Source organism: Notechis scutatus, chromosome 1, assembly GCF_049901735.1.
Source record: "Notechis scutatus isolate UNSWTSFEM ecotype Mainland chromosome 1, rNotScu1.2, whole genome shotgun sequence".
Classification (NCBI taxonomy): domain Eukaryota; kingdom Metazoa; phylum Chordata; class Lepidosauria; order Squamata; family Elapidae; genus Notechis; species Notechis scutatus.
In genome coordinates this window covers 308,628,826-308,634,917 of record NC_142009.1, presented here as the reverse complement: position 1 = coordinate 308,634,917, position 6,092 = coordinate 308,628,826, and the positions used below count along the sequence as shown (strand labels likewise).

At 37.9% G+C, this 6,092-nt stretch overlaps 1 long non-coding RNA gene across 1 annotated transcript; it reads right to left on the bottom strand.

The window, feature by feature from the left end:
- Positions 1 to 853: 853 nt before the first annotated feature.
- Positions 854 to 3,458, bottom strand: LOC148133483 (uncharacterized). Its single transcript, XR_015746862.1, has 2 exons — positions 2,795 to 3,458; positions 854 to 1,562 (listed from the first exon to the last, which is right to left on the bottom strand). It is a non-coding gene; the product is annotated as an uncharacterized LOC148133483 (long non-coding RNA).
- Between the last annotated feature and the right edge of the window lie 2,634 nt (positions 3,459 to 6,092).

The following is a 6,092-nucleotide window of genomic DNA, read 5'->3' as shown; positions in this document are numbered from 1 at the left end:
ATGCTAACTAGGCTTGACAGCAGTTGTGGTGCAATACATCTGCAAATATCAGGCTAGGGAAAGCAGGTCCAAGTCACTGCAAGTATATAGTCTAGAAGAAACTCAGTAACAAACTAAATCTGTGTCTTGAATGCCTGGCAACAGCCTGTAGTTTTTGGCAACAATTTTAGAAGTAGCTTGCCAGTTTCTTCTTCCTAAGAGAGAATGACTGGCCCAAAATCACCCAGCTGGCATTATGCCTAAGGTGGGAACAGTTTCTTAGTTTCTAGCCTGATGCTTTAACCACAACAAACTGACTCTCCCTCTAAAATAAATTAGGTTTATTTTAGGAACAGTGCAAAGACAATGGGGCGTATAGATGTGTATTAAATATTCTTAAGAATACGGTGTAAAACAGAGTTATTTCCATGTACTGTACAATCAAATGAATATTTGATTAATAGACCTTTATGTAAAGGGCTCCATCTTTCCCAAATGTTCTAGTTTATCATAATGATGCAAATGACATTTAAATAAACTTAATGGAAGTTCTCTATTTTTAAAGATGCCTTCTCTAGCCTACTTTGGATACAATAGTCATGTCCAATATTTTGTGGGGATGTTTCCAGTGGTATCAAAAATGTATTAAACTGGAAGAGGGATTGCCCATTAAATTTAGGTTTCTTTATACATTCCCCTATGTTTGATAGTTATCGCTTGCAAGGAAAATATCAAATGTGAAAGCCACCCCCAGGATGGATGTTGCAAGTGGAAAAATATTGCTAGAATACAAATGAGCATTTATTCATGTTAAAATATGAATGAGAGTACTGTATATAGAATCTCACAATCAAAGCCAAATTCACTTGTAGTGTTAAGCAATATTATTCGTTTTAGTCTTGCTGTGATGTGCAAGCCTACTTATTACAGTTTCTGAATCAAACTACAAAGACTTGTTCAACACAACATGAATAAAAATCTTAAACTTCCAATATGTGTGAATGAAACCAGACACAGAAACTAAAACAGTTTAAGCTTATAAGCATAGTGAAATAATTCCAGAAAGACATGTCAAAAATTATAGGTTCAGAATAAGCCATCCTATTTCAGAATACCAAAACCTGAAATTGTTTATAGAAATGATTATTGCCAGCAGTTTTAAGAAAAAGTAACCTGCTACACTAATTTCTAAACCCCTACTATGCGATTTCTCAAGATACATGCATACTTCAGATTGACAAATATTCCATGGTGTTCTTTTTTTAAATAACAATGATACATTAATAAGCTATTTAAGTATATTCTGGAACTTCATTAATTGTATTGGAGGGCAATTTTCACACATGGCTTCTAAATTACATTAAGTGATTGATGTAAACAACACTAAAAGATCTAAGGAAAGTGTATATGAATAATCCTACTAAATAATTCTCAGAATGACCATGATTTACAGAAATATCTAATTCTGAACAATTTTATCTAAAATGAAACTTTGAAGGCTTGAACTGAAGTTCAAAATGTTCTATAGCTGAATTTCTGCATTTAACTTTTGCGGAACACAATTCTGCAGGTTGTATCAAGAGCTAAAGTAAACAAAGGAGAAAAGTTTTATCAACAATGATAGTGAATACAAAACCTTGATAGTACAATTATTCTAAACATATTTTCTTCTTGTGTCTAAACCTGGGTCAATCACATTCCATTAATAACAGTGAACTGAGTAATAAGTTGAATTGATTAAAAAGGCATTATAAAACATTCAGGTATATTTATTATTCCTGCATTTAAAATCCTAATGGAACTTAACATTTTCCTTTCTTGGAACCTAACAAGCTTCTAGTTTACTATTAGCTTGCAATCAAACCAAATACAAATAGAAGTATTTATTTCTTATGACTTAAGATCTCTATCAATCAACATATTATGTACAGTATTGGATTTCTTTGATTATCTGTTAGTGACAGTCCAAGACAAATGCTTGGGTTCAACATACAGCTTTTCATTTTAAATTTCCACAAAACATCTTTATCTAAGCTGTTTCACGCTGTTAAAAATACCAGATTTTATCCAAAATAGAAGTGTTTTTTTCAATATGCATGAAATTAGCAAATGTACAATTTAAGGATGGATAATTCCTCTTCACTACCACCCAAAAAGGAAGCAACTGAATATTACCCTACTGAATATCAGTATCAAAGTTTAAATAGTTAAAGGATATACACATTAGATATGAAAAATACGTATTTACTGTAGGTAATACTGTTCATTATCTGTCAGAACAAATGACACAGTCTTTTTCACAATATATGTATTCATGATCCCTTTTTAGCAACTAATGTATTTTATGTCCAAGAATGTATGTTCATTTCTCAATTCTCCATTGTCTTCTGAAAACACATTTTTAAGCATGAGAGGCTTATTTTGAAAAAAAGGTGAGGAAAAAAAGCAGGATTCCAAAAACAATAGAAAAGGAAGGTTATTACACCAGGCAGGCCTCATAACAATTTACTTCCAATTGACATTTTGCAACAACCTGTAAAAAATAGCCATTATCAGATTTTCAGCTTCCACTAAAAAAAAGGTTGCTGTGGTAGAGAATTCCCTATGTAATATTAAGCTATATTTTAAATGAACATAGATTATTTCTCTACATGCTATCTTTTTACATTGATTTTTTCACTGAAAACAAAAGGTTTTTTCATTAATCCAAGGATCTGCATACACTTCTACTTCGTATGATAGACATTATTAAAATGGTATTCAGTTACTATGAAGCTACGCATTATACCAATGAAGAATCCTTAAGCGCACTCACGTTTTCAGTGTCCCGTTCATTCACCGTGGGCAATGGAGTTCTAGTAGACATTTTCATTCACTTAGCTGAAGCACCGTTTGCAATGGCAAAATCCAACGATTTATTATATAAAAATAAAAAAAAATCCTAACACCTCTCTCCCCCCGAGCACATATACATATATATATTTACAAAAAAATGTGGTTTTACAGCATGATAGCAGTTATTAAGTGCCACCATCAAAGGAAAAGGTAGTGCGGGAGAGAGAAATTTGAGTGATTTTTCTCCACCACCGCTACCCCTCTTTCTCATCTATCTTCCAGTCTGATAATGAAGCATTATATCCCCCTGGGAATCTTCAGGAATCATCTTATAGACAGATTACGGTCTTTAGAAGGTGGGGACGACAGATTGGAGGAGATTCTCATGGAGCACCAAAAGAAAAGAAAAAAACAGGCTAAAAATTGTCCGGTGCCGTTAAGAGGAAAGAAAAAGCGGGGAGCCGGGAGAGATGGAGCGAGCAGGGCGCTGCAGCAATACGGTACAGCCCAACTAGCAGGCTGCTGAGGAAGGAAAAGTGGGAAACCAGCAGCCGCTTTCCGCTCAACCACCGTCAGCTGCGAAAGAACAAGCAACCAACCACTCAAGAGCTGGTCAAAGGGAAGCGGGCCAAGCCCTCAGCCGTTTTCTACACGGGTCGCTTCACCGGGCCTCGGGCTCTCGTGTCTTAATTGCGCCCCCTCCTCTTCCTTCTTCTCCAGGAGAACTCCTAACTCCTTCGCTGCCTACTATCCCCTATCCCAAAGGGGAAGGCTCAGACCCAAGGAGTAAGACCCTTCCGTCACAGCCTGGAGTCTTGCCGGGTTGGAAACACTGTAAGAAGAGAACCCTCCGCCGCCGCCAAACCAGCTCCCTTGGCTCTCTCAACCAGTAGCCACAGCAGCAGCAGCAGCGGCAGCAGCGGCCGCTCCCGGATGATCCAAGATGGCCGCCCGGCTTCCTCTGTTCCTACATGAACCGGAAGAGACCGCCCCTTGCACACAGGGACAGGCGACGGGGAGGAGGAGGAGGTGGGGAGGAGGTGGGGAGGAGGATGAGGAAGCCGAGGGCGCAAGCGCAGGCGTGCGTGCTTGGTTCGCCTCTTGTTGCTAAGGTGTTTTGGCGGGGTGGCGGGGGAGGGGCGGCGTTGGAGGTGGAGCGCTTTTGGCGTGGAGGCAAGGAGAAACCTTGGGCTGCTCCTCGTTTTGACAGGCTGAGGTCTACGCGGTTACCCGCACAATTTGAGATTCCCTTTAAGGGTTTCGGTCTTTTTTAATTAATCGAACTCGGGTGCGGATGGTTAGGGGAAAAATCGCACATGAGGGGAGGGGAAAAAAAACCCAGCCATGGTTAGCTTCTACACGAGAAATTTAAAGGTACGGGAATTCTTTGTATCCTGAAAGGTGATCTGTGTAAGACAGACTTGGTCTCCGCTACTCCAGAGGGGGCAGCCCGGTATCCGTGAGTGGGAAAAAGCAGATGTTGTAAGAAGTTGGTGGGGGAAAAGCATCATTTGTTTCCTAACAAACCGCTTCGGAAATAGTGGATTCATCTTCATTGGAGTTATTTAAATTGAGGCTAGACAACCGTTTCTCCTGAAAGGCAGCTGTGGCTGCCATCAGCAATACCGTTCAGGGAGGAAGGGGAGCCTTCAGAAGAGGCTCCGTTTTCTTCCGGAGAGCGTATTTTCAAATAAGAACATAACACAGCGTCAGACAAGAGCCCGGGTTCTTGTGGCCCTATAAAAGCGACCAAAAATTATTCTAGCAATATATTATGGTGAAAATTGTTGAGGACTTATGGAAACTACCAAAGGGGATAGCAGATGTACAGATAATAAATGCACTTTATGGGGTAAAAAGGATTTTTCATATTGTTTTGCCTTCTCTGAGAAATGCACTCCAGTTATCTACAAAGCATGAGTTCATCGGTGTAGTCTCCCAAATATACCAGACAGAAAATACAAGATGAACTAATTCTACCTTTTGTAAGGCTACATTAGCAGAATCTTACAAGTCTGAAAGTACAAATCTCCTTTCTTTTTACCACTGATTATTTAGGATTATTTATTGTATATTATTTATATTTCCTTTCTAACTTACTTTCTCTGTCATTCAGTTACAGATTCCTCCCCCTTTTATCTGGTAATTCCCTAGGCAATATCTCTCTTCCACTCCACCCCATTTCACATTATGAAAGAATAATGTGACAATATTACTCAAAAAAGATTTTGTGAGGCACTGTATGTGTTGGCAATAAACTGAAAGCTACTGCAGTTTTAAAATATACTACACCATTGTATATATCCTGTGAAATAGAAGAGAACCTGTTAAAATGTCTATAGCTCTAGAAGAAGAGGGAATTAAAGTATTAACAGCTCTGTGTCATAGAAAATATGACTGGCTTTGAGATTGGAAAAGATTGCCTGTACAAAAAAAGGGGGATACAAGAGAATGTGCAAACAGTGAAAAGCTGTTGCAAGAATTGTTGATGATGGAGCAAAACAAAAATGCTTTCTTATTTATATTTAATATATATAAAGATTAGATTATAAAATGTCAGGATTGTAAGATAAGGTAACTGGAATAAATTTAGCCTATAAAAAATAAAGAATGACCTCTCAACAATAGAAACTCAAATATCTGGGCATATGATAGATGCAGATGAAGGCCTAGAAAAACTAATATGCTTGTCAGGGTTGAGGGAAATAGATGGAGAAGAGAATGGAAAAAGCAGATGAATGGGATCAAAGAGATACTAGAATGTCCTTGGAGGACCTGTGAATTAATATCAGTGACAGACTAGGAAGGCAAGCCTATGTCCATCCAGTCAGGAGGTAGTGACTCCTGGCTACTGTTCTATGTTTTGAGGTCAGCAAATTTGAAGATCATAAATCCCCTCCATACTGCTTTTGAAAGATTGGGAACAGAAGCAGCGGTGAGATAAAATATGTAACATTTTCTGTTTTCAATCCCATATTGTGAATTATTGCTATTGCTTTATTAAAATGTGCTTTATAAATGCAAGTTCCAAACATCATTCTTAACATTGGCCTTCTTTGGCTATTTGTTGTATTTTTTTATTTCATGTGCTGCAATTAAAAAAAAAACAATGAAAGGATTCATTCATATAAATACATAGGTGATTCTAGCATCTGAAATTGTCTGTTTAAATACTTTTCCACCTACACTGTATAATAGTGGCAGTTAATAGTGCTGACATTTGTATAGTGCCAGCAAGCACCCTGTTTGAATTTTTGTATCATTTAATAGTTTGCTGG